Consider the following 13,808-nt stretch of genomic DNA (forward strand, 5'->3'; position numbering starts at 1 on the left):
GTTGGGGCTAAAGTTAGGGTTTGGATTACATTTATGGTTGGGAATAGGGTTGGGATTATGGTTAGGGGTGTGGTTAGGGTTGGGATTAGGGTTAGGGGTGTGTTTGGGTTAGGGTTTCAGTTAGAATTGGGGGTTTCCACTGTTTAGGCACATCAGGGGCTCTCCAAACGCGACATAGCGTCCGATCTCAATTCCAGCCAATTCTGCGTTGAAAAAGTAAAACAGTGCTCCTTCCCTTCCAAGCTCTCCCGTGCGCCCAAACAGGGTTTACCCCAACATGTGGGGTATCAGCGTACTCAGGACAAATTGGACAACAACTTTTGGGGTCTAGTTTCTCCTGCTACCATTGGGAAAATACAAAGCTGGGGGCTAAAAAATAATTTGTGTTGAAAAAAAAATGATTCGTTATTTTCACGGCTCTGCATTATAAACTGTAGTGAAACACTTGGGGGTTCAAAGTTCTCACAACACATCTAGATAAGTTCCTTGGGGGGTTTAGTTTCCAATATGGGGTCACTTGTGGGGGGTTTCTACTGTTTAGGCACATCAGCGGCTCTGCAAATGCAACATGACGCCTGCAGACCAATCCATCTAAGTCTGCATTCCAAACGGCGCACCTTCCCTTCCAAGCTCTGCCATTCACCCAAACGGTGGTTCTCCCCCACATATGGGATATTAGCGTACTCAGGACAAATTGGTCAACAACTTTTGGGGTTCAATTTCTCCTGTTACCCTTGGGAAAATACAAAACTGGGGGCTAAAAAATAATTTTTGTGGGAAAAAAAAAGAATTTTTGTTTTCACAGCTCTGCGTTATAAACTGTAGTGAAACACTTGGAGGTTCAAAGTTTTCATAACACATCTAGATAAGTTCCTTAGGGGGTCTTCTTTACAAAATTGTGTCACTTGTGGGGGGTTTCAATGTTTAGGCACATCAGGGGCTCTCCAAACGCGACATGGTGTCCTATCTCAATTCCAGTCAATTTTGCATTGAAAAGTCAAACGGAGCTCCTTCCCTTCCGAGCTCTGCCATGCGCCCAAACAGTGGTTTACCTTGACATATGGGGTATCAGCGTACTCAGGACAAATTTTGCAACAACTTTTGGAGTCCAATTTCTTCTGTTACCCTTGGGAAAATTAAAAATTGGGGCGAAAAGATCATTTTTGTGAAAAAATATGATTTTTTATTTTTATGGCTCTACATTATAAACTTCTGTGAAGCACTTGGTGGGTCAAAGTGCTCACCACACATCTAGATAAGTTCCTTAGGGGGTCTACTTTCCAAAATGGTGTCAATTGTGGGGGGGTTTCAATGTTTAGGCATATTAGGGGCTCTCCAAACGCAACATGGCGTCCCATCTCAATTCCAGTCAATTTTGCATTGAAAAGTCAAATGGCGCTCCTTCTCTTCTGAGCTCTGCCATGCGCACAAACAGTGGTTTACCCCCACATATGGGGTATCAGCGTACTCAGGTCAAATTGCAGAACAACTTTAGGCGTCCAGTTTCTCCTGTTACCATTGGGAAAATAAAAAATTGGGGGCGAAAAAAATCATTTTTGTGAAAAAATATGATTTTTTATTTTTATGGCTCTACAATATAAACTTCTGTGAAGCACTTGGTGGGTTAAAGTGCTCACCACACATCTAGATAAGTTCCTTAGGGTGTCTACTTTCGAAAATGGTGTAACTTGTGGGGAATTTCAATGTTTAGGCAAATCAGGGGCTCTCCCAACGCGACCTTTCATCCCATCTCAATTCTATTCAATTTTGCATTGAAAAGTCAAATGATGCTCCTTCCCTTCCGAGCTCTGCCATGCACCCAAACAGTGGTTTACCCCCACATATGGGGTATCAGTGTACTCAGGACAAATTGTACAACTTTTGTGGTCCAATTTCTACTGTTACCCTTGGTAAAATAAAACAAATTGGAGCTGAAGTAAATTTTTTGTAAAAAAAAAAGTTATGTTCATTGTTTTTAAACATTCCAAAAATTCATGTGAACCCCCACAAGGGTTAAAAAACTTCTTGAATGTGGTTTTGAGCACCTTGAGATGTGCAGTTTTTAGAATGGTGTCACACTTGAGTATTTTCTATCACATAGACCCCTCAAAGTGACTTCAAATGTGATGTGGTCCCTAAAAAAAATGGTGTTGTAAAAATGAGAAATTGCTGGTCAAATTTTAACCCTGATTACTCCCTAACAAAAAAAAATGTTGGTTCCAAAATTGTGCTGATGTAAAGTAGACATGTGGGAAATGTTACTTATAAAGTAATTTATGTAATATATATCTGTGATTTAAGGGCATAAAAATTAAAAGTTGGAAAATTGCGAAATTTTTTCACAAATAAACGCAAGTAATGTCAAATAAATTTTTGCCACTATCATGAAGTACAATATGTCACGAGAAAACAATGTCAGAATCATCAGGATCCGTTGAAGAGTTCCAGTGTTATAACCTCATAAAGGGACAGTGGTCAGAATTGTCAAAAATTAGCCCGGTCATTAATGTGCAAACCACCCTTGGGGGTAAAGGGGTTAAGCGTAGGTTAATTTTAACATTGGGAGATAGAATATCAAATAGAAAAACACATTGTATAAATTATATAAATGTAATTGCATTTTGCAGTGAGAAATATGTATTTGATCCCTCTGGCAAACAAGGCTTAATACTTGGTGGCAAAATCCTTGTTGGCAAGCACAGCAGTCAGACGTTTTTTGTAGTTGATGATGAGGTTTGCACACATGTCAGGGGGAATTTTGGTCCACTCCTTTTTGCAGATAATCTCTAAATCATTAAGATTTTGAGACTGTCGCTTCGCAACTCGCAGCATCAACTCCCTCCATAAGTTTTCTATGTGATTCAGGTCTGGAGACTGGCTAGGCCACTCCATGATCTTATTGTGCTTCTTTTTGAGCCACTCCTTTGTTGCCTTGGCTGTATGTTTTGGGTCATTGTCTTCCTGGAAGACCCAGCCATGACCCATTTTTAATATCCTGGTGGAGGGGAGAAGGTTTATGGTACATGGCTCCATCCATTCTCCCATTGATGCAGTGAAGTAGTCCTGTGCCCTTAGCAGAGAAACACCCTCAAAATATAATGTTTCCACCTCCATGCTTGACAGTGGGGACGGTGTTCTTTAGTCATAGGCAGCATTTCTCTTCCTCCAAACACGGCGAGTTGAGTTAATGCCAAAGACCTCAATTTTTGTCTTATCTGACCACAGCACCTTCTCCCAATCACTCACAGAATCATCCAGGTGTTCATTGGCAAACTTCAGACGGGCCTGCACATGTGCCTTCTTGAGCCGGGGACCTTGCGGGCACTGCTGTTGTGAATTCTGTTGTCGGGCTCCCTCCTGTGCTCATGAATGGTACTTCGGCTGGTTCTGTCCATGGACTTCCTCTGGTGGGTGTTTCTGAGTTTCCTTCCACAGGTGATGAGGTTAATTCGTTAGCTGGCTGCTCTATTTAACTCCACTTAGATCTTTGCTCCATGCCACCTGTCAATGTTCCAGTATTGGTCTAGTTCACTCCTGGATCGTTCTTGTGACCTGTCTTCCCAGCAGAAGCTAAGTTCCTGCTTGTATTTTCTTTGGTTTGCTATTTTTCTGTCCAGCTTGCTATTTTTATTGTTGTCTTGCTTGCTGGAAGCTCTGGGACGCAGAGGGAGCGCCTCCGCACCGTGAGTCGGTGCGGAGGGTCTTTTTGCGCCCTCTCCGTGGTCTTTTTGTAGGTTTTTGTGCTGACCGCAAAGCAACCTTTCCTATCCTCAGTCTGTTCAGTAAGTCGGGCCTCACTTTGCTAAATCTATTTCATCTCTGTGTTTGTATTTTCATCTTTACTCACAGTCATTATATGTGGGGGGCTGCCTTTTCCTTTGGGGAATTTCTCTGAGGCAAGGTAGGCTTATTTTTCAATCTTCAGGGCTAGCTAGTTCCTTAGGCTGTGCCGAGTTGCATAGGGAGCGTTAGGAGCAATCCACGGCTATTTCTAGTGTGTGTGATAGGATTAGGGATTGCGGTCAGCAGGGTTCCCACGTCCCAGAGCTCGTCCTTTATTATCAGTAACTATCAGGTCATTCCGTGTGCTCTTAACCACCAGGTCCATTATTGTCCTGACCACCAGGTCATAACAGTACAGGTGGCCCAAAGTACTAATGCATCTCAATAGAGGGATAAGAGAAGTTCTGAGACCATTTTTTTTTCTTTGCAGTGTGTTTTGTCTCTCTTTTCCCCTTTACCTCTGGGTGGTTCAGGACACAGGTGTAAACATGGACATTCAAGGTCTGTCCTCTTGGATGGATAATCTCACTACAAGGGTACAAAACATTCAAGATTTTGTGGTTCAGAATCCAATGTCAGAGCCTAGGATTCCAATTACTGATTTGTTTTTTGGTGATAGATCTAAGTTCTTGAATTTCAAAAATAATTGTAAATTGTTTCTTGCCTTGAAACCTCGCTCCTCAGGTGACCCTGTTCAACAAGTAAAGATCATTATTTCTTTGTTACGTGGTGACCCTCAAGACTGGGCATTTTCCCTTGCGCCAGGAGATCCGGCATTGCGTGATGTTGATGCGTTTTTCCTGGCGCTTGGATTGCTTTATGACGAACCTAATTCAGTGGATCAGGCAGAGAAAATCTTGCTGGCTCTGTGTCAGGGTCAGGATGAAGCGGAGATATATTGTCAGAAGTTTAGAAAGTGGTCTGTGCTCACTCAGTGGGATGAATGTGCCCTGGCAGCAATCTTCAGAAAGGGTCTCTCTGAAGCCCTTAAGGATGTCATGGTGGGATTTCCCATGCCTGCTGGTCTGAATGAGTCTATGTCTTTGGCCATTCAGATCGAACGACGCTTGCGTGAGCGTAAAGCTGTGCACCATTTGGCGGTACTATCTGAGCCTGGGTCTGAGCCTATGCAATGTGATAGGACTTTGACCAGAGCTGAACGGCAAGAACACAGACGTCGGAATGGGCTATGTTTTTACTGTGGTGATTCCACTCATGATATCTCCGATTGTCCTAAGCGCACTAAGCGGTTCGCTAGGTCTGCCACCATTGGTACGGTACAGTCTAAATTTCTATTGTCCGTTACTCTGATTTTCTCTTTGTCATCCTATTCTGTTATGGCATTTGTGGATTCAGGCGCTGCCCTGAATTTGATGGACTTGGAGTATGCTAGGCGCTGTGGTTTTTTCTTGGAGCCCTTGCAGTATCCTATTCCATTGAGAGGAATTGATGCTACGCCTTTGGCCAAGAATAAGCCTAAGTACTGGACCCAATTGACCATGTGCATGGCTCCTGCACATCAGGAGGATATCCGCTTTCTGGTGTTGCATAATCTGCATGATGTGGTCGTTTTGGGGTTGCCATGGCTACAGGTTCATAATCCAGTATTAGACTGGAAATCTATGTCTGTGTCCAGCTGGGGTTGCCAGGGGGTACATGGTGATGTTCCATTTTTGTCTATTTCGTCTTCCACTCCTGAAGTTCCAGAGTTTTTGTCGGATTATCAGGATGTATTTGATGAGCCCAAAGCCAGTGCCCTACCTCCTCATAGGGATTGCGATTGTGCAATTAATTTGATTCCTGGTAGTAAGTTTCCTAAGGGCCGATTGTTCAATTTATCTGTGCCAGAACACGCCGCTATGCGGAGTTATATAAAGGAATCCTTGGAGAAAGGCCATATTCGCCCGTCGTCATCACCGTTAGGAGCAGGGTTCTTTTTTGTGGCCAAGAAGGATGGTTCTTTGAGACCTTGTATTGATTACCGCCTTCTTAATAAAATTACAGTCAAATTTCAGTATCCTTTGCCGTTGCTGTCTGATTTGTTTGCTCGTATTAAAGGGGCTAGTTGGTTCACCAAGATAGATCTTCGAGGGGCGTATAATCTTGTACGTATTAAACAAGGCGATGAATGGAAAACAGCATTTAATACGCCCGAGGGCCATTTTGAGTACCTGGTTATGCCATTCGGGCTTTCCAATGCTCCATCAGTATTTCAGTCCTTTATGCATGACATCTTCCGATAGTACCTGGATAAATTCCTGATTGTGTATTTGGATGATATTTTGGTCGTTTCGGATGATTGGGAGTCTCATGTGAAGCAGGACAGAATGGTGTTCCAGGTCCTTCGTGCGAATTCCTTGTTTGTGAAGGGGTCAAAGTGTCTCTTTGGAGTTCAGAAGGTTTCATTTTTGGGGTTCATTTTTTCCCCTTCTACTATCGAGATGGACCCTGTTAAAGTCCAGGCCATTTACGATTGGACTCAGCCGACATCTGTGAAGAGCCTGCAAAAGTTCCTGGGCTTTGCTAATTTTTATCGGCGCTTCATCGCTAATTTTTCTAGTGTTGCTAAACCGTTGACTGATTTGACCAAGAAAGGTGCTGATGTGGTCAATTGGTCTTCTGCAGCTGTAGAGGCTTTTCAGGAGTTGAAGCGTCGTTTTTCTTCTGCCCCTGTGTTGTGCCAGCCAGATGTTTCGCTCCCGTTTCAGGTTGAGGTTGATGCTTCTGAGATTGGAGCAGAGGCTGTTTTGTCGCAAAGAAGTTCTGATGGCTCGGTGATGAACCCATGTGCTTTCTTTTCTAGAAAGTTTTCGCCTGCTGAGCGTAATTATGATGTTGGTAATCGAGAGTTGTTGGCCATGAAGTGGGCATTCGAGGAGTGGCGTCATTGGCTTGAAGGAGCCAAGCATTGCGTGGTGGTCTTGACAGATCACAAGAATTTGACTTATCTTGAGTCTGCCAAACTGTTGAATCCGAGACAGGCTCGATGGTCGTTATTTTTCTCCCGTTTTGATTTTGTGGTTTCGTACCTTCCGGGCTCTAAGAATGTGAAGGCTGATGCCCTGTCAAGGAGTTTTGTGCCTGACTCTACGGGTGTTCCTGAGCCGGCGGGTATTCTCAAAGAGGGGGTAATTTTGTCTGCCATCTCCCCTGATTTGCGGCGGGTGCTGCAAAAATTTCAGGCTGATAGACCTGACCGTTGCCCAGCGGAGAAACTGTTTGTCCCTGATAGATGGACTAGTAGAGTTATCTCTGAGATTCATTGTTCAGTGTTGGCTGGGCATCCTGGAATCTTTGGTACCAGAGATTTGGTGGCTAGATCCTTTTGGTGGCCGTCTTTGTCACGGGATGTGCGTTCTTTTGTGCAGTCCTGTGGGACTTGTGCTCGGGCTAAGCCCTGCTGTTCTCGTGCTAGTGGGTTGCTTTTGCCCTTGCCGGTCCCGAAGAGGCCCTGGACGCATATTTCTATGGATTTTATTTCGGATCTCCCCGTCTCTCAAAAGATGTCGGTCATTTGGGTGGTTTGTGATCGCTTTTCTAAGATGGTCCATTTGGTACCTTTGTCTAAATTGCCTTCCTCCTCTGATTTGGTGCCATTGTTTTTCCAGCATGTGGTTCGTTTACATGGTATCCCGGAGAACATCGTTTCTGACAGAGGTTCCCAGTTTGTTTCGAGGTTTTGGCGATCCTTTTGTGCTAGGATGGGCATTGATTTGTCTTTTTCCTCGGCTTTCCATCCTCAGACAAATGGCCAAACCGAACGAACTAATCAAACTTTGGAAACATATCTGAGATGCTTTGTTTCTGCTGATCAGGATGATTGGGTGTCCTTTTTGCCGTTGGCTGAGTTCGCCCTTAATAATCGGGCCAGCTCGGCTACTTTGGTTTCGCCGTTTTTCTGCAATTCTGGTTTCCATCCTCGTTTTTCTTCAGGGCAGGTTGAGTCTTCGGACTGTCGTGGTGTAGATACTGTGGTGGATAGGTTGCAGCAGATTTGGACTCATGTGGTGGACAATTTGACATTGTCCCAGGAGAAGGCTCAACGTTTCGCTAACCGCCGGCGCTGTGTGGGTCCCCGACTTCGTGTTGGGGATTTGGTTTGATTGTCGTCTCGTTATGTTCCTATGAAGGTTTCCTCTCCTAAGTTTAAGCCTTGTTTCATTGGTCCGTATAAGATTTCTGAGGTTATCAATCCTGTGTCATTTCGTTTGGCCCTTCCTGCTTCTTTTGCCATCCATAATGTGTTCCATACGTCGTTATTGCGGAGATACGTGGCCCCTGTGGTTCCATCCGTTGATCCTCCTGCCCCATGTTGGTTGAGGGGGAGTTGGAGTATGTGGTGGAGAAGATTTTGGATTCTCGTATTTCGAGACGGAAACTCCAGTACCTGGTCAAGTGGAAGGGTTATGGTCAGGAAGATAATTCCTGGGTTTTTGCCTCTGATGTTCATGCTGCCGATCTGGTTCGTGCCTTTCATTTGGCTCATCCTGGTCGGCCTGGGGGCTCTGGTGAGGGTTCGGTGACCCCTCCTCAAGGGGGGGTACTGTTGTGAATTCTGTTGTCGGGCTCCCTCCTGTGGTCTTGAATGGTACTTCGGCTGGTTCTGTCCATGGACTTCCTCTGGTGGGTGTTTCTGAGTTTCCTTCCACAGGTGACGAGGTTAATTCGTTAGCTGGCTGCTCTATTTAACTCCACTTAGATCTTTGCTCCATGCCACCTGTCAATGTTCCAGTATTGGTCTAGTTCACTCCTGGATCGTTCTTGTGACCTGTCTTCCCAGCAGAAGCTAAGTTCCTGCTTGTATTTTCTTTGGTTTGCTATTTTTCTGTCCAGCGTGCTATTTTTATTGTTGTCTTGCTTGCTGGACGCTCTGGGACGCAGAGGGAGCGCCTCCGCACCGTGAGTCGGTGCGGAGGGTCTTTTTGCGCCCTCTCCGTGGTCTTTTTGTAGGTTTTTGTGCTGACCGCAAAGCAACCTTTCCTATCCTCAGTCTGTTCAGTAAGTCGGGCCTCACTTTGCTAAATCTATTTCATCTCTGTGCTTGCATTTTCATCTTTACTCACAGTCATTATATGTGGGGGGCTGCCTTTTCCTTTGGGGAATTTCTCTGAGGCAAGGTAGGATTTATTTTTCTATCTTCAGGGCTAGCTAGTTTCTTAGGCTGTGCCGAGTTGCATAGGGAGCGTTAGGCGCAATCCACGGCTATTTCTAGTGTGTGTGATAGGATTAGGGATTGCGGTCAGCAGAGTTCCCAGAGCTCGTCCTTTATTATCAGTAACTATCAGGTCATTCCGTGTGCTCTTAACCACCAGGTCCATTATTGTCCTGACCACCAGGTCATAACACACTGCAGGATTTTATACCTTTACGGAGTAATGTGTTACCAATGGTTTTCTTGGTGACTGTGTTCCCAGCTGCCTTGAGATCAATAAAAAGTTCCCCCCATGTAGTTTTAGGCTGATCTCTCACTTTCCTTATAATCAAGGATACCCCACAAGGTGAGATTTTGCATGGTGCCCCAGATCGATGTCGATTGACAGTCATTTTGCATTTCTTCCATTTTCTTACTATTGCACTATTGCACTGTTGTCTCCTTCTCACCCAGCATCTTACTTATGGTTTTGTAGCCCATTCCGGCTTTGTGCAGGTCTATGATCTTGTCCCTGACATCCTTATAAAGCTCTTTGGTCTTGCCCATGTTGTAGAGGTTAGAGTCTGACTGTTTAATTGAGTCTGTGGACAGCAGTCTTTTATAAAGCTGACTATGTAAGACAGCTGTCTTTAATGCAGGCAACGCTTTAATTAGGAGCATCTAACTGGTCTGTAGGAGCCAGAACTCTTAATGGTTGGTAGGGGATCAAATACTTATTTCTCACTGCAAAATGCAAATAAATTTATATAATTTATACAATGTGATTTTCTGGATTTTATTTTTGATATTCTATCTCTCAATGTTAAAATTAACCTACCCTTAAAATTATAGACTGTTCATGTCTTTGTCAGTGGGAAAACTTACAGAATCAGCCAGGGATCAAATACTTATTTCTCCCACTGTATATACTATACGGTGTTGCCCCCAATACATACTGTACGGTTATGCCCCTATATAATGTACGGTGCTTCCTCTATATATAATGTATGGTGCTTCCTCTATATATAATGTACGGTGCTGTCCATATATACAGTGGGTATGGAAAGTATTCAGACCCCTTTAAAATTTTCACTCTTTTTTTCATTGTAGCCATTTGGTAAATTCAAAAAAGTTCATTTTTTTCTCATTAATGTACACTCTGCACCCCATCCTGACTAAAGAAAACTAGAAATGTAGAATTTTTTGCAAATTTAAAAAAAAAAGAAAATCTGAAACATCACATGGTCATAAGTATTCATCCCCTTTGCTCAGTATTGAGGAGAAGCACCTTTTGAGCTAGTACAGCCATGAGTCTTCTTGGGAATGATGCAACAAGTTTTTCACACCTGGATTTGGGGTTCCTCTGCCATTCTTCCTTGCAGATCCTCTCCAGTTCCGTCAGGTTGGATGGTGAATGTTGGTGGACAGCCATTTTCAGGTCTCTCCAGAGATGATCAGTTGGGTTCCAGTCAAGGCTCTGGCTGGGCCAGTCAAGAATGGTCACAGAGTTGTTCTGAAGCCACTCCTTTGTTATTTTAGCTGTGTGCTTAGGGTCATTGTCTTGTTGGACGGTGAACCTTCGCTAAGTCTGAGGTCCAGAGCACTCTGGAAGAAGTCTTCATCCAGGATATCTCTGTATTTGGCCGCATTCATGTTTCCTTCAATGGGAACCAGTCATCCTGTCCCTGCAGCTGAAAAACACCCCCATAGCATGATGCTGCCACCACCATGTTTCACTGTTGGGATTGTATTGGACAGGTGATGAGCAGTGCCTGGTTTTCTCCACACATACCGCTTAGAATTATCACCAAAAAGGTCTATCTTTGTCTCATCAGACCAGAGAATCTTATTTCTTATAGTCTGGGAGTCCTTCATGTGTTTTTTTTTTTTACCAAACTCTATGCAAGTTTTCATATGTCGTGCACTGAGGGGAGGCTTCCGTCGGGCCACTCTGCCATAAAGACCTGACTGGTGGAGGGCTGCAGTGATAGTTGACTTTGTGGAACTTTCTCCCATCTTCTTACTGCATCTCTGGAGCTCAGTGTCACGATATTGTATGAAATATCATATATGTTTAGTTTCTCTTGTTAGCCAGGCTGTGGGCTAACCCCCTCCGCCCCCCTTCCCTTTCACTCAGGCAAGAGCGTGTCTTGTCAATGCATGTGGGGGGAGTTTTATTGAAGGAAGGTATTTACGACTAGGCTGAAATCTTCCTCTAGCAGAGAACTGTTAAAAGGTATCAACCACTGAGGACTCTCAATTCTAAATATTTTTAGAAGTTTTCAGAAATCCATGAGAGTCTTTGTTCTATTATTGTAAGATATTGGGCCAACGACTGGGGCTAAGAGAATATTAAATAGATATTGCTAAAGTCCATCGGAGTCTCTATCTAGCACGGTAAACCTGAGCTTCTAACTCCATCAGGTAAAAAAGTAGGGATTTCTCTGTAATGACGCATCACACATAGGACATATTTGATCTCATTAGAATGCCAATGTTAAGACGAGATGAATGCTGGGTTTGTTACCAGGTTTGTCACCTGACCGCTCATGTGACCGCGACGTCATCGAAGGTCCTTCACTCACCGCATTCTAAGGAACAGAGGCAGACGCTAGCAGCGCTGTGAGCCAGGGCCCGTCCGAGGGTGAGTATATCCATGTTTTTTATTTTTATTCTTTATTTTTTACATGAATATGGATCCCAGGGCCTGAAGGAGAGTCTCCTCTCCTCCAGACCCTGGGAACCACAAGCCGTATAAGATGACTGGGCGTAGAAGATGATCCCCGTCTCATATGGCGGGCATATCCCAAATTCTATATTTTATATGGAAAAGTTGGGGGTCGTCTTATACGCCCAGTCGTCTTATACACCAGACAATATGGTACCTTCTTTTTTACAGTATATGTCATAGCAATTTTGTAGAAGAATATTTCATATATACATTAAATAGTGTTTTTTTCCCTTTTTTCCCATTTTCTATGTCAGTAATGCAGTTTCAATGTTCTATAGTAATCATTCTTGGTAAATCATGGTGCAACCTTTATCGTTTTTCAAGCTATATGCTGTGTTTGGTTGGTACCTGTTCACACTTGTTTGGATTTGCTGGTCTTTTTCTTTGTTTGTATCAACCTCTATACTATGCAGTAGCTTCACCTCCAATGAGATATTTAAGTGGTGTAGTGCAGCGGAGTTGGTGCAGTGTGACAGACAGACAATGACCACATGAAAGTTCAAAACAAATGTCTTTTTAATGTCCGAAGAAACTTACAACTAGACAGATATCATTCGGATTGCAGCCGGGAAAACATAACTGTCTGTAACCGAGTCCTGTTTCCGTGGGCGACTGCATCGCCGTGTACACTCCAGGGTGCCAGGCCTTTTGGCTCCACTTGGCTCCGTGTTGCTTCACACAGGCTGAGCTCTGCAGAGCATCCCGCTCTGCACGCTTGTAAACAAAAACTGACACACCCACCCCTCTGCTGCAGGGTTTTTTCAAGAAACCTGTGGCTGTAGACCACATGAGACCTGGCCAGGAGGAAGCGACCGCACCACTACTATCCTGTAGTCCACTTCTAAACTAAAAGGCCTTGGCAGGTTTTCTTAAATCTGCCTTGGACAAATAGCTTGCTCAAGACCAACACTTACTTTTATTTTGCATTGCAATCACAGCTATGCCTGTGACTGCAATGTATTCAGGCAGCCTCAATACGCTTCTGTACGCATCCTGGGGGACACATAGCGACCCTCACATATAACATTGGTCACTGCCTCACAGTGGGTACAACCCCTTTAAAAAAGACCGTTCACCAGAATGTAATCGTGGCTTACAGAGAGGATAAAACTTTTTTTTCCAATAATGCTTTTATTAAACTTTTTTGACAATACAGATATAAAATTTAGATAAAACACACACAAAAAAAAAAAAAAAAAAAAAGGGGAATACAATTTGCACATTCTTGTATCAATCAGTAAGTAAATAAAATAATTTGCCTAAACATAACAAAGAAATAAAAAAAAAAAAAAAAAGGGGGGGGGGGGGGAGAAGAACACATGAGGGAAATGAAGGAAGGGGGAAGGGGGAAGAGCACACGGCTTCCACTCCTACATCCTCAGGTTTATATGTCTCAATCCGCGAATCATCCTCACAGAGGCGGACGACCTGCTATTGTTTGTTCCAAGAACCAAGTAGTCATCTTAAAACAATCTCTGATTCCTTGCTTAGTGTGAGCCGGAAGAATCGCTATAAATGGTTCCCATGTGTCAAAGAATGTCTGAGTCCTTCTCTCTTAGGATAAAACTTTTTTTTTATTTCACCTCTCTGTTTCGAAGATATTAGGAATCAAAGTATTTGGCACTTAATGATTTAACTTTTGTTAAATTCAAGAGGGTAATATCAGATAGTTTTCACCGGGGGCATGTACATCTCCATGTATGATACTGACCAATCATAAGCAAGCTGTAACAGAGTAGAAAAAGAACACACCCCCACGATAGCTCAGAGTAGGTTTCTCAGTGTGTGAGATGTATGACAGAAAATCCTAATCTCCTGGTCTAACCTCCTGCATGATTATAAAGCGTTGGGAGAGGATCACAGGAAAATTCAGATAAGGTCACAGCAGTCAGTGTGGGAGGAGGGTTAGCACAGCTGAGTTTCGCTGTGCCACATTACAAACCTTTCTATCAGTGAGCTAAGAACAGGGTGTCATTATATATCTCACACAGGAGTAGCCCAGAACATACTGCTCCCATGTGAGATGTAATGACAGCCCTGATCTCACTGCAGAGCGAATACAAGTTGCTTGAGCACAGCAGACATAAGTGTGATTACATCTTACACACTGAGAAATGTGCTCTAAGTTATTGGGGGGCGTGTTTTTTCTTCAGTGTGTTGCTG

This window comes from Ranitomeya imitator, chromosome 3 (genome assembly GCF_032444005.1).
Source record: "Ranitomeya imitator isolate aRanImi1 chromosome 3, aRanImi1.pri, whole genome shotgun sequence".
NCBI classification, from domain to species: Eukaryota; Metazoa; Chordata; class Amphibia; order Anura; family Dendrobatidae; genus Ranitomeya; species Ranitomeya imitator.